Raw genomic sequence first — 15836 nt, forward strand, 5'->3', positions numbered from 1 at the left:
GCCAAAAGCCTAGTGGTGCCAGGTGTAAACCATCTCTGGCAAAGCAGCGAGGTTCGTCAACCATGTCATCCCAGGATGACAGAAACTGGATCCCCTTTGAATGACACCAAAAACTAAGTCAATTATTGAAATCGATCATATTTTTTTTTATGCTGTGGCATTATTCTAGGTGAGGCAAATATGCTGCTCAAGGCTAAGGACATACCTGCCTGCGACACACACTCAAGAGAGCTCAGTTATGTCTCTGCTCATATAGTCCAGTGAGGTATGTCTCAGGTCATTCACTCCAACATGAACTATGATGGAGTCATAATGCTACATATTGCTGACAGACCTGAGTGCATGTATGATCTGATGAATCCTGGCACCAGACCGGCAGCTGACCATGACTTTCTCCTTAGCTAACCTGGTGAGTGGGATATCTGTGTGTCTCATTATTGGATCTTCAATGACAAGAAAATCTGTTTTTTGAGTGTTGTGCCTTAAGGGCTGGGTAGCTGAGACCCTGGTATTGCTATTTGTCTTGGGGGCAGTGGAAACTGTGTTAGTTGTAGCAGTCTTGTGTTTTGCAGGTCTCTGGTGTTTTGGTAAGTTTTTTGACAGTACCTCCCCATATGTTGATTTATGTGTTGGATGTGTGCTATGTGTATGAGTAGTGGTACTATGTGCAGGATTAGTGATGGGTGAGTTGACAACCTCTTCTGTGTTACTGTTTCCAGTGTGAGAGAGCAGGGATTCAAGATTCTTGGTGTAGATAGATTTCTCGCACTCTCTGTGATGCCAGTGCTCTGGCCCAGCAATCAAGAAGCCACAATCCTCACCACTAACACCAGAGAAGGCGTCTCATATATGAGGAAAGGATAACAGATACACACAGTAAAGTGCAATTTCACTTAAGAGGACACAGAGATCACAGTCAGTCTCCAGGTCACCAATATGACTCCCCACTGGCACAGCTATAGGGTCCAGATCTCAGCCTAGCTGGCAAGCTAACCTCCAGTACCCTCTCTGTCCAACCAGTGCTTCATGTCCCTGCCCAAGTAGCTGACACACACACACTTTGAGATAAGTATTTATACAACTTCACAGACACTCCTGGGAAAGACTGACACAGATTCTCCAGCTGTGCCCCTATACCCAGACTATACAGTAGTAATTACTGCCACCACCAGCTAATAATTATCAGCTACCCAAAGGCCCTTAAAAGGGTGTCCAATTATTACTGTGCAACATTAATATCCAATAGTAGTGTAACTTAAGCAATCAAGGCTTATTGGAAGGGCTTATTACAAGTAACACTTATAAGCATGCAGTGTACTATAGAGCTTAAATTATCTCTACATAAACCAGTCACAGCTAAAAGGTTTTAAAAATATTTAATTATAAATCCTAAAAACACAAGACAATACTACTACACCACAGTGCCATTCAAGAGTTCAGAGATCACACAGAAACTTAAAATAATTCAGTAGTACAGTTCTGACATAACAGAAAAAACACTTAGTCTAATCTTTATAGTCCTAGCTATTTCTACAAGAAAACACACTTCTAAGACAACTTACTTAAGACAACAGGCAGAGTGCTGATAAGTTGGATATCAAGCCAAAAATGCTTAACAATCTCTGGTTCTCACTGTTTAAATTGAAACTCCAGTTCTGATAAACATTACATCATCTTTTTCACCCTTCCTGGAGGTCCCAGGCTATACATTAACTGCATTTACATTCTTTTACACTTAGAGCAGTAAAGGACATCCCACATGTAAATTCTGGTCATTAACGTTAGCCTTAAAACAATAGGCAGGAAGCCCCCATCCAGTCGGACTGGAACTGGCTTGTAAAACATCAAAGGCAGTGATGAAATAATTTTAATTTCAGAGGACCAACAAGAATTGTTTGACTTAGCTTTCTTTACAGCAGATGGCAATGTTGTCACGTTGTTTTAAGTTCAACATTCACAGTATTTACAAATAATAGAATTATGTACCAAATTCTATTTGACTAGGCTGGCAGCCTTCACCCATCTCTACCAGTCTTCAAATTTCTCCACCCATCTCTACCCAATCTTCACAATCTCTACTAGAGTGAGTTACTAGTAGAGGGTTGTCAATGTACATGAGGCAGTTTCTACACTCCCTCAAGAGAGCTGACCAGCTGGCAGGAGAAACATGGGTAGTCCAACTGTCCAAAATGCTAGGTTTGAAGAACTGTTATCTCAAAGGGGGTGCTTTCAGGCTTGATCTAGGAGGTGGTCTGTAGATGGGTATTTCTGACAGGGTTTTTGACTGGTGGTTTAATAGGTCACAGCTCACTAGCAATACTTCTTAGACCGGTAATGTACTAAATATGAGGAGTCCACTAATGTACTATGGCTGTATCTAAAGGATTTTTTTTACTTTTCATTCTTTCTTAACTTTATTCTTTTAACTGTTATACATATTTTCTACATGCTGTACAACAATACTTATAATTTGCTCGTTTTCTTTATACCTCTCCTTTTACATTTTTTATTTCCCCTCATTATACTAATATCCTCCTTTAATGTTTCACCCAAATATGCAGATACCTCCTCCCTTCTCTGTTGTAAGTAATATCTATGCCCAAACAGTAATGCCTTAATTTTTTCTCGATTTCTTTTATGTATTTCTTTTTCCATATCATAATACATTCTTGTATTATTCTCTAAATTCTCTAATATCATTCTGCCATTAGGGAAAAAAAGAACACTTCTTTTTAAATTCTTACCATTCAGATCAATTTTGACATAAATCCTTCATGGTTATATGAGCCTTCCATAACTGCAGTACTTCCCACTCTCCAATTTTATCCCATAATTCCTCAGTTATTCTTTTTATTCTGTATCTTATTTTAATATATTCCCTTTCTTCTATCATAGGATCATAGGAAATTACTAGGCTGTCGACTCGGAGGTCATTTTAGCCCTAGCTGTTTCAACCCAATATAATATATGGTGCTCCATCCACTTGTCCAGGTTTCTCTTGAATAGTGTCATAGAGGTGCTCAGTTTCTTATGAATTGGTAGCCTATTCCAAATACATGGCAGTCGCTGGGAGATAAATCTGTCCCTCCAGCATGTCCTATTTAGGTTGCAGGCCATATTTAAGCCCCTGGAACTGGCAGCCCTATACCCATTTAATTTATGGACATACAGTAAGTTCATTAGGTTTGGGTCTTGGGTTGTTGTGTACGCCAGGCATAAGTCTCCCCTAAGAAGTCTATACAATATAAATAGTATATAGTCACAGGGACTTTAGCTAGTCCGTGAAAGGCACATGCTGGAGACCCTTGATCATCTTTGTTGGAAATCTCTGAATTCTAATTGCTGCAGGTACTTAGTATGGTACATACCGAATGGGGAATTATACTCAATGATTGGGTGGATAAGTGCCGAGAATAGGGGGTTATAACTTATTTTGCTCTCGAGGTAGTGCCTTTACTAATGAAGTGAGTTACATGGAAAGCTTTCCTTACAACGGTAGACAAATGGTAGTTGAAGTTAAGGTTGTGGTCAGCCTGTGATCCCAGGTCCCTCAGCACTTCATCACCTCCTTCATGTTGCAGTTTATTGCTGCTCTCTTTTTTATCAAACTATCACTGCTGTATATGTTTCAGTTACTGCGTTATCTGCTGCTACGGAACTATACATTTATACATTTGTTTCAGATCTCCTCCTTTGCTTTGTGTCACTGATCCATAGATTTTTACTCCTGCTTTTGCAACCTCACCTGGTTCCTTTTCCACATTACCTTCCTCAGCATTTCTGAAAAAAGTTATCTGCTATCTCACTCCATGAAAAAAACAGAACTGTCATCTGGATCATCCTGTTCTATTATTTTTAATAGAACATAATCTGCAAGCCCTTCTGACACAGTTCTGTTATCTGCACTACTTTAACAGAATCACTTATTTCTTTATTCAGTTAGACAGTGAAATGCTACTTATTGGTAATGTCCACCACACAAGAATCTTTGTTTACATTCTGATGCTCCTTATCAAACAGTTCTTTCTCCAAATTCTCGTTTTCCACATCCAAACTCTCAAAGATTCATTGTTACTAGGCTAATGACCACTAGGGCATTTATAAGCCTAGCCATGCACCCCAACTGATTGGTGTCCTAAAGCATCTTGAGTACCTATTGGGGGGTATGTTAGTTAGGAGGTAACTAGAGAACTTGTGGGGAATGTTAATTGGAGAATTTCTCTCCTTCTCCATGCTGCTGCTGCTTCCCTTAGGCCTCTTTCTTGCTTCTGTAGGAGTCCTCTGGTGCCATCTAGCAACTTCAAAGACTAGAAGACATTCCCCAATGCCCTGGCCAAATTTCTCCTACTACTTGAAATACCAACTTTGGTCTCCATGAAAACAGGCTACTAGCTTTGTAGGACTAAGCTAGTCAACAAACGATAAATAAACGAAGAAGAATAAAGCTGGGGAATATGTCAAAATCTTGTTTGATGAAGACTGTTTAAAAATGAAACATCCACACAGAGGAAGTATCAGACTGGTTAAAAAGAAGCTATTCTGTTAATAATTCACTTGCACATATGTTTTGGAATTACATACAATCTTGGATAAGGATAACAATATGTTCTAAGCTTTAATTACCGAGTTTACAGGGTCATGTTTCGCAAGTTTGATAGAATTAAGTGGATGCTGTTATTCAAAATAAATCTGACAAATATACTAATGCTCCAAACAGAGATGCAAATGAAAATAAAGAAAAAAGTTATGATAACTTTGGACAGGATTGTGGAAAGCCTGATGAATCTGAAATGGAATAAGGTACCCAGGTCTAACAGAATAGCAAATGAAATCTATATTAGATATATGGATGACATGACAATTCATGTCATTTCATTGTAGGAGTTACAGTAAGAATGTTACATTTCTAGAATCCTGGAAAATAGCAGTCATTGTTCCATATACAAAAGGTGTGATATAAAGGGCTTCCATATGTATTGTCTGATTACTATACTGGGTTATTCATTAAAATATTTTTTGCTTTGGTCATGGATAGTTAGAAATTATAATGAGAAAAATATTCCACGTCTATGAATTAGTTTATTATCTGAAGAAACAGATGAAACTTTGATGCCTGATTTATCTTTGAACATATTATTGAGAAGTGTACACTGGTGAGATCATAAAAGCTGCACTTGACTTGGAGGACGAGAACAAACTGTAGTTAGTCTTGAGGCTGCTAAGGATAGCTAAAGAGTTGATTGAAGTGACTGCGACACTTTACTCTTGGACCAAGTAAAATTATCTTTCCAGGGCCATCTAACACATTTCAAATCAGTAAAGAAGTTAGGCAAGGATGCATACTGGCTCCTTGCTTTTTCTTAATTTGTTTAAATTACATTTCTAAAATAATGTATTCAAGTCTATAGAGGAAGACATCATAGACATCAGGAGAAAGATCCAATATAAGGCTATGCAGATGATTTTCCAATCATGCCTACCAATTATACTATTTGGAGATGTCAGACAGAAGATTTGGATACCTTTATACAAGAATCTTATGACATATTAGAAGATTAATGTTATTGTACATAGCCAACCTTATAAAGACAGATTAGCTTATCTGAATGGAGAAAAGGCTGAATTAGTTAATTCAGTATATTATCTTGGCCTAATGTTCTTTAAGAAAAGATCTTGGAGACTACATAACTGTTACATGAAAGCTAAGTTAGGTGTTTACTGCAATATGGCAAATGGATATTAAACTGTACTTGCTGATCCTGGCCTTTGATTCAGATTTTAAATGTTAAAATTTAATCCTTAGTCACAGATGGTGTTGCAATATGGCCTACTGGTGATATAATGAATCCATTTATTGTGATTTTCAGAATGATAATGAGGGTACTGCAGTAACAACCTCCTTCCTTTCCAGTCATTATCTTAAGAAAGCTTTAGGAATGAGACATAACACATAAGATCACCTTTTTGACTTCCAGAAAATAACTATGTTAATTAAAATGACCATAAAGGGATGGTCATAGGATTACAAAAATGTGTAGGCTGAAAAAAATAATTGATGGGAAGAGTAGTTTAGAGTCAGTCCATTATAGAAAACTGTCAAGGAAATATTTCTGTTATATGTGGCTATACTTATGAAGCCACTGAAATTGTGTGGATTACTAACAAGTCATCAAGTATTGTTGTTGTGTCTTTCGGCTTTTGGGGTCGCCACACCGGAACTCCGGTCTGCTAATGATCGGCAGTAGATTTTTATGTGCTGAGTTGCCGGCCCTGACGCGCAACCTTCAATGAAGGTACACCCATTCATACATGTCTCCACACAGAAGACGCTGTAGCTGAGAATTGAACAGGACGTCTTACTGTGAGGCGACAACACTACCGCAGCACCACCACCGCAGTGTCAACAAGTCATCACGTATAAAGTTATCATAGATGTCGCTCATCATTTTAGCATCTGACTTCTCCCCATTCTTTTCCCCAAGATGGTGCAACTCAGTAGATGGTTATGTAAGTTGGGGGGGGGGCTCAGGCCCAACTTTTATATACTTTCAGAAATTAGTCACAGCTTTCTGTAAAAGTTGCAAAATTGGAGGGAATGAGTGAATGTGAAGACAAAGTATATACCGGTGTTAAGAGAACAGTTAGGGAAGTTTAAGCAAATACCATCACCCACAAGACCTGCTATGCTCGTTTATGTGCAACATTTAATTAATAATAACAGGCCAGCTTAGTAATGTTTGATATTTTCAAGTAAATTATATGCAGTGTACATACAATATAAATTTGCAGTGCAGTGTGGTAATTTGTGATCTGATTATGTCAATTTTCATTCATTCCTCAACAACTGAGATCAGATCCAACCTTCTGATCTGACTTGATCATTTTTTACAGTTCATGGCCACTAGAACTCTCAAGCTTCTTTCTTACCCATAATGCTCTATCCCCTAACATACCTCAAATCTAGTTTGCCACTTTTACATTCGGTCATGGTTGCTTTGAGCTCTCAAGCATTGTTGAAGTTAGTTAAGTGAACTTTTTAGAAGATTTTTTTATAGTATCTTCATTTTTTTTACATATATATATATATATATATATATATATATATATATATTTACACACACACACACACACACACACACACACACACACACACACACACACACACACACACACACATCCTCCCTACACTCACTGATTTAGTGTATTTATTAATACCATTGTTGGTATTTATTTCTCTCCCCTTCCTTTTCATACCATCATTAGTAGCTTCTCCCCTTCCCTTTTATACCATTACTGGTTGCTTCTTAAAAAAACTTTTTCTGTCCATCTTTCTTCCTTTAGAAAGTTTTACAGGGAAAAATGACAGAAAAGCTTTTAGGCTTTAAAAAATGTAAGCAGTGTGGGCTTAAGATTCACTTGTCTGATTCACACAATCTGTGCATCTATTGCTTAGACCCTTATTATTAAAAATTGACTGTGACATCTGTAAGTCATTTAATCTTTAAGTGATTGTAGATTGCAAAAACAAGTTAATTCTAAAAGGTGTACTTCCTACACCATTTCAGAGTCACTATCAGGGTTCAACCCCCCTAAACAGGACAAGAAAAAGCACATGAAAAGACCATTGGAACTATCTAAATCTTCCACTTCATCCTTGATCAGATAATGAAGCCAGCTTGAAAACTATCTTAAAAGTCAGATCCGAAGTCTAAATCTTTGGATTCGTTTTATTTATTTATTTACTTTATTTTACATTTGGTTACTGGGAAAGTCCAACTAGACATGGGTCCTTTTTCAGCAGAGGCCCAAGGAGAAAAACTCCACAAATAACATTTACACACACAATAATACCCTTCAGTTTGAATTTACAAGGTACTGCACATTAATGACAACAACAGTCTTCAATTTGAATTCACACAGTACTGCACATTATTATTATTTATGTATTTATTTATTTCCAGTTTGATTACTGGGGAGGTCCACTGGGCTCAGTGAGCTTGTTTTTAGTGGAGGCCCAGGGAGAAAAGCTCCATATTACATACAAGTAAACAAAAATAAAATTATACAAAGTAATGTGATGAAGTAAAAATGCAAAATGGAAGAAAATTCTTAACAGATTTACATAATTGATTGGAGAACCAATTGTACAACATTTAAGTCTGTAGAGGCAAAAGATAATGATTACTTACTTATAAGAGTTCACAATTGTAGATAAACTGTACATAGTTGTAAACTAATATTTGAAGGTTTGTAGTAAATATTAGTTTAGAAGAATTGGGAGAAATAAAGGTGGAAAGTACACTGTTAGTTGAGCATACATTAGAGTTTCTGGAATATTCATAGAGAGATATTTAAACAGTAGTAAACATGGAGTTCAAACATGGCAGATGTGATTGTCGTGGTTAGACAGCATCAGCTAATATAGGTAGTTAGTAAAGAATATCATTCCCAGTTAGAGGGGAGGAGATCGAGGACTATATACAGTATTTACATTATATACATTTAAGGTATTAATGTAATATTATTAATGTAATATTACATTAGATTCAGAGGAAGGCAGTTGTTTAGGAGGTCATTAGATTTAGAGTGAGGCAGCTGTTTAGAACAGCCTGGAGTTTAGGAATATGTAGAGAAGTTCCATGTGGAAGTATACGTAGAAGAGTCTTAGCAGGTTAAGTAGGTTGAATACAGTTACATTTCCAATTATGGGAGAGGTAGCAATGAAGTTGGGTTTTAAAGTATTCATAGTTTTTAGAGAACTTAAGAGAGGAAGGGAGGGAGTTCCATTTTTTGGCTAAGGAAGAAGATAAGAGAAGCTGACGAGCAGGACGTTTTGGTTTGTATACAGAGAGGAGATTTTGGTGGGCAGATCTTAGAGCTCTGTGAGGGGTGTAAAATGGTAAGATATTTGCTAAAGCAAGGCATGAAGTTGGTTTGAAAATTAATTTGTGGGCAGCAGTGAGTTGGAGGTAGTCGAGGTGGTTGGGAAATTCTAGCCACTTTAGCTGGTGGAGAATTTCCCATTAATGAAAATAGTAGTCTTCAATTTGAATTCACACAGTACTGGACATTAGTGACAATAATAGTCTTTAATTTGAATTCACATAGTACTGCACATTAATGACAATAATAGTCTTCAATCTGAATTCACACAGTACTGCACATTAATGACAATAATAGTCTTCGATTTGAATTCACACAGTACTGCACATTAAAGACAATAATAGTCTTCAATTTGAATTCAAATGGTACAGCACATTGACTAGTAGCATTATTTAACACATGACATGATACAATACCATTTATAGTTGGTGTCAGATGTCAGATCTGCTTCCTTGGATCCAATAGCATTGGATCCAAAGCACTTACCCCGAACAAGGTATGCATCATGCTTGGATCATGTACCTTCCAGAGTGCCATCCCCATTCTTGGAGAGATACCGATCTTCCAGGTCCCCATCAATTCTCTCATCTAGTTCTTCCAGGAGCCTGACAGAAGCTGATGTGGCTAGGATGATAAGGAAATTCCTGTCAGCACAGATTCGGATGAGAATTCTCCAGGCTCCTACCCCTTTGGATCTGGAGGCCTCTACAAGTACTACAGTGTTCATCTCAGCTCCTTCTCTGATCCAACCCATGGTTTCAGAGCCCTTAGATCTGAGTCTTCTGGGACCATCTGTATTGGATCCAAAGATTGTTGTATCTTCAGTTCCAATACTTTCTCTGAGTGCACCGGCTCTGAGTGAGTCAGTGGCGGATGACTCTTGGAACTGAAGCATCGTTATCAGATCCGAGGAGTTAGAGTTGACTCCAAAGTTGTCGGAGCTGTCTCAGCCCCTCAGACCTCCTGCATTGGACAGCTTGGCTCTGACTTCTGCCTTGGGTAGACTGCCTTCAGGGGGCAGAGGGAGCCAATGGGCCAGAAGCATTTCTTCTTTGGTCTGTCAGCCTCCTTCTCCCTAGAGTGCTCTGCCTTTAAGGTGGTAGAGAGAGTGAGAGAGTTCTCTGCTTCTGGAGGATGGACGGTTTCACCTCCCCCCCCTCAGATTTCTGTTATGGATCCCATATGTCTCTCTTCATTCTACTCCACAGGGACAGCTAAACCAAAGTCACCAGGCTACAAAGTAGGGTATTCTTCCTTCTTCTGATACTTCTCCAGAACATCCCACCAAAGAAGTCCCTAGGAAGAGGAGGCACTTGGACTCTCCTCAAGAGTTGGCCAATGAAGATACTGATTTTCATGAGGGGGAAGGGTCCCCAAGATCACCACCTGATGATGTCTCATTTGGAGATATTCTAGAGATCCAGAGACAAAGGGGTGGTTGGTCTACCGATAACCCTTCCCAAGAGGAATCAGTATTCCTGGAAGCCTTTAGGTCTGGCCCATCTACCTCCTGGGTGACTCCTCCTGCCAACAAGCTCATTTATTTGATATCTATGTGGGTGTGGAAGGAATCCAATGCTGTTGAACTGACCCACAAGAGTCCAGGTGGGATTCTGGCACCACTAAAAGGAAAAGAGTTTTGGAGCCAAGGGAGTACCAGTGGATGCCATGGTCGTGGCAGCAGTCACAAAGAAAGAACTTGCAGAACAGAGTCCATCCCCCTAAGAGAGAGAGTCCAAGGCATTGGACAGATTTTGGAAGTGTATATATGCTTTGCATATGCTTCAGTGAACTTTGCACTCAGGTCACTGAATTATCTAGAATATTTCACCAGGTTGCAGAGGGATTTGATTAAGGAAATGTTCAAATTCCTCTCTGGGACTGTTGCTTCTGAAGCACAGAGCTCTGTTGCCTCACAGCTGGCTACACTACAGTCGATCACAAATTTGTTCATGCGGCTCATTTCACATGCAGCTGAAGGTACCTGAAGGGTAGTGGGGTCAGACATTTCCATTAGGAGGCATGCTTGGATGCGCTTGTGTGATTTACGGAGCCCTTCAAGTCCTCGTTTGTCAATGCACCTCTTGACAGCAGTTTGTTGTTTGGCCCTAAGTGAAGAACACATTCTCCAGGTGTGAGCAAGATGGAAAGACCTTCTCTGCAGTGGGTTTATGTTTTTTAACCCCTGAAAGAACCTTCTGTAGGAATCAACAAGGTGATTGGAAGACAAGGTTCAGAAAGATCCAGAGTCCTTATCAAGATCCAGGTGGAGATAGTTCCCCCAGGGGCAGAGGGGGGAACTCAACCAGAAGACGCCACCCACATGGCAGAGGAGGCCCAAAGAATCAGGGGTCCAGAGATTCTTTTTCTGACAGACCCTATCAGAACTTTTGAAAGGATGCCTGATTGTCCATCTCTGGAGGCAGTTAGGGGTTCTCTATCCCTGCACCAAAGAGCCTGGCTAGACATTACAAAAGATACGTGGATACAGAGGATTATTTTCAGAAGTTATATAACTCCCTTTTCCCTTCCTCTTCCCTTAACAGTCATCAGAATTCCTGATGTCCCACCCCATCAGAGGAAAGCAGTGACTCTAGAAATAAAAGCTGCTAGAAAAAAAGAGTCATCCAAGAGATTCCACCAGACCAGATAGATTCTGGAGCTTACTCAAGATTCTTTTTAGTGCTAAAGAAAACAGGGGACTGGAGACCAGTTTTGGATCTCAGCAATCTGAACAAATCGGTTCAGTATACAAAGCTCTGAATGGTCACGATTCAGTCCATTTAGCATTTTCTGCACAGGGACGACTGGATGTGCTCAACAGATCTTCAGGATGCATATTATCACATAATAATGAACAGGAGGTCCAGAAGATACTTACGATTCTGGCTGTGAGCCAGTCATTACCAGTTCAGAGCTCTGCACTTTGACCTCACCACAGACCTCTGGGTGTTGAGTAGTAGCAGCTCACTTTAAAACTGCAGGGATTCTGGGTGATCTGTATTTGGATGACTGTCTCATAACTGCTACGACAAAGCTCGAGACTATGTACTCCAAATTTCCTTTCATCTATGGATTACTATCAGTTGCAACAAATCTCAGCTAGAACCAGCTCAGACACTAGAGTTCATAGGGGCTTTGTTCAATATTGGTATTAAAAGCTCCCTTTACATTACCAAGAGTTCAAACTATTTGATTTCAAGTCAAAAAAGTAATTCAAAATTCTTCTCTATCAGCTGGTTCTGCAAGCCTGGGGTTAATAACAGTTGCAGTATTTCTAGTACCATTAGCAATATATCATGTGAGAATTTTTCAGTGGATCCTAGCAACTCAGTGGTCTGTTCTATACCCACCTTTGTCCACCCAGATCACAATAATTCAGGCATGCAAAAAGTACCTATTATGGTGCATCTATTCAAATCAGATATTACAAGGTTGCCCTTTTATTCTCCCAAAGCCCAAAGCCATAGTGACCACAGACATTTCCAAGATAGGGTGGGAGAACACTTCTTGGAAAAGACAGCCCAAGGTACATGGTCCCTCAAACAGTCCAAGATGCATATCAATGTCCTGGAAATGAAAGCAGTTCTCCTAGCATTGCAAGCTTTTCAAGACTCTCTCCCTTCCAGAACTATTACGATATAGCCAGACAATATGTCAGTGGTATGGTACATCAACAAACAGGGAGGAACTGAATCTTACCCCTTCTAGGTTCATAGGTGTTTACTAGGGTAATGACCACAAGGGCCTTTTTAAGCTTAACCATGCATCCCAAATCTCTGACAAGTTCTGATACCCTTGATAAGTGTAAGCATGGGCCTGGGAGATGAACCATTTACAGGTAACCTATGTCCATTAGAGACATAGGTGCCAAACCAGGGATGAATTTCTGGTTTCCTATCTAATTGTCCAAGTTGCACTTGAATTGGGTTAGGGAGGAACTCAGCTTCACATGGATGGGGAGCCTGTTCCATAGATGGGGTAGTCTCTGGGATACATACCTACCTCTCCAGCAGGTCCTATTTATATCACAGGCAAGGTTTAAGTCTTTACAATGCGTAATTCTAGTGCTGTTTGTTTTGTGGATATGAAGGAGGTCCATCAGAGTGGGGTCTGACAATGCCCTGTATGCCAGGAATAGATCTTCTCTGAAAAGCCTGTACGAGACAGAATATAGGGATAGGGTCAATAAGCTCTGAGAGTGTGGCAATGGGTGATCTTATCCAGTTGATTTCTGATAGCATTGCACATTCTGGGGAAATCCAGTGTAATAGAAGACAAGTTGAGCAGGTTCATTTTGTCACCTCATAACATGACAGTTACAGAAAAGATATTCCTCCAATGGGGCCAACCTTGCTGCGAACTCTTTGCAGCTCCCCTCAACAATGAGTGCAGCAGGTTCTTTGCCCTGATCCCTCCACCAGGGGAATCACCGAGAGACTTTCTCCTTCATGACTGCCCCCCCCCCAAGTCTCCTCTATGCATATCCCCCAACCCCCTTAATCCCCAAATTTCTGCAGAAAGCATTTTGACTGAGGTAAGCAGCAAATGAGAATGGATGGCTGAAGTGGAAGTAATGTAGATGAGGGTAGAGTTAGATGATGTGTCCAGTCAGATTTCTGATGGAGATGTCTTTTGAGTTGTGCAGTGAAAGTAGGAAAAGAGGAGATTTATTTTAGGTGAGAAAGGAAGGATTGCCACAGTTTAGGTGCAAGAAGGAAAAGGAGTGTTTGGTAAAGAGTTATTTGATTTGGGGGTCTGGAGTGAGAGTCAATTGGGAGATGTCCATAGGTTGTAGGGGCTGGTTTTATTATCAATTTGTCAATTAGACACAGGAGGACACCTACCTGAAGTATTTTGAAAAGAAGACACCCTAAGAGTGGATCAACTTTGTAGGACACTGTAAGCCATTTGGCTTTGGATAGTGTGGTGCAATGGTATTCTAGGAGATTGGGGGTGGAAATTAATCAACAGATTTTGTTTTTAGTGGACTGTAGATTAATTATTTTTTTTACAGGCTATGTCTATGATAGGGAGCATCTATTCAAGTTGACCAAGGAAGGCTCCTTTACTAATGTAGCTATAGTAAAACTAGAGAGAAAGGAAAATATTTTAGAGGACCCCCCCCCCACCCAAAAAAAGAGAGATTTGATTTTTTTCCTTTGTTTTCTTTGAAGAAATGGAAGATTGGTTACTTTGTACAGCCACAAAATGAGGTATTTAAATGAGTTTGCTATTTCCCTTGTGGTACCATTGAGATCTGCAATGTTGAGATTTTTAGTTTTTCCTATTTTTGTGAGGTTCTAAATATCATACTTTTTGTTTTGGAGGGGCTTAGTAAGGTCAATGAAGATTGTTCCTGAAAGGTGTCCTTTATCCACACTGAGAAGGATCTCATCTGTAAGTGGACATCATCCTGTCATTGTGCTCCAGCCAGCCTAGAATCCATGCTGCTTAAAAGTGAATTTTGGCAGAACTTGTTTTAATAACACAAGAGTACAATAAGGAAAAGAAAGGTTACACACACACATGTATTTTTATTCTTGCTGTTTTAGCTATTACAGCTGTGCTTGTCAGGAGTTTAATTTATGTTTATCTGCTTAACAGAACTGCAATCCTTGAAGTGATTTTCTACAAAATGGAATGCTATAGTATTTGAATCCACCCTGTTACTTCCTCTGGAAATTCATAGCCATGTTGCACTGTGTGTCTTACTCCATTAGTAGTATAGAAGGCAGTCGTGGGGCAAATATCCTGTTTCCCATCCACAGGTCTAAGTTGTGCTTCAATATGGACAAGGATGAACATTGTTTTATGTGGATGGGGAATGTATTCCACAGCAGGTGTATCCTCTGTGAGATATACCTTTCCCTCCAAACCATTCTGTTGATGCTGCTGAAGAGATTTAGATCCATAGACAGAGTATTTCTGATACCATTTGACTTTGTGATGTGTAGTAAATCCATCAGTAATGAGTCAGGGGATGCCTTGTATGCCAGACACGTCACCTCTTGGAAGTCTGTAGGATACCAAGTATAGTGACAGGGCTTTGAGCTGGTCCATGTAGGACATGTTGTTTAGGCCTTGTATCATTTTAGTAAGGTATCTCTGTGGGGATTCCAGTTATTGCAAATGTCTGCACAGATACATGCAAAAGCAGGCATTATGTTCAATGACTGGCCTAAAGAGGGCTGAGTAAAGGGGGACAATAACATCCCTGGATCTAGACACAATCCCTTTGTTTTACAAGCTGTGCGATATAGAGGGACTTTCTTATAACAGTATATACACCTTGGTCAAAACGTAGGTCACTGTCCACATAATTTCCCAGATCCTGAAGATCTGGGTCAAGTCTTAGGGGCGTATTGTCAACGTAGTGGTTCCCTGAGGTAGATGCCTTCCCAAAGGATACAGTGATGCATTTTTTTGCATTTAGTTTCAGTCCATGATTTTAGCACCTGTTATTTATTTAAGACAAAGCTTCCTGCAAGATGGCTAAGTCATTTCGGGATTCAATGACTACTCCTAGCTTGCAGTCATCTGCAAACTTACTCATCCAGAGCTCTTTGGTATTGGCTTTTACTTCAGAAAAGTTGATGCCAAACTAGGGTTACCACCTATCTGTTTTTTTTTTGGACTATCTGGAAATCAAACTGATTGTCCAGTAGTCTGGAAAACACTGTACAAACTCCAGTATTCTGTTTCAAAAAAGAAACAGACTATTGGAGTTTGTTAAATTGGCAGAAAAAGACACCAGGAATGGAAAAAAATGGAATTCTCCATCAGCTGACATTATGATGATGTCAGAAAATGGGCAGAAAGTGGGAGGGAGAGGGACAGAAATGGGTGGGGTCATAGGTGGTGCGAAGGATGTGGCTTTGGTCCAGTTTTAGCCACAACGAAAGGTGGCAACCCTATGTCAAACAGGAGAGGTCCTAGCACAGAACGCTGGG

Source organism: Protopterus annectens, chromosome 14.part0 (assembly GCF_019279795.1).
Source record: "Protopterus annectens isolate FY-2018-M chromosome 14.part0, PAN1.0, whole genome shotgun sequence".
Taxonomy (NCBI): Eukaryota; Metazoa; Chordata; order Ceratodontiformes; family Protopteridae; genus Protopterus; species Protopterus annectens.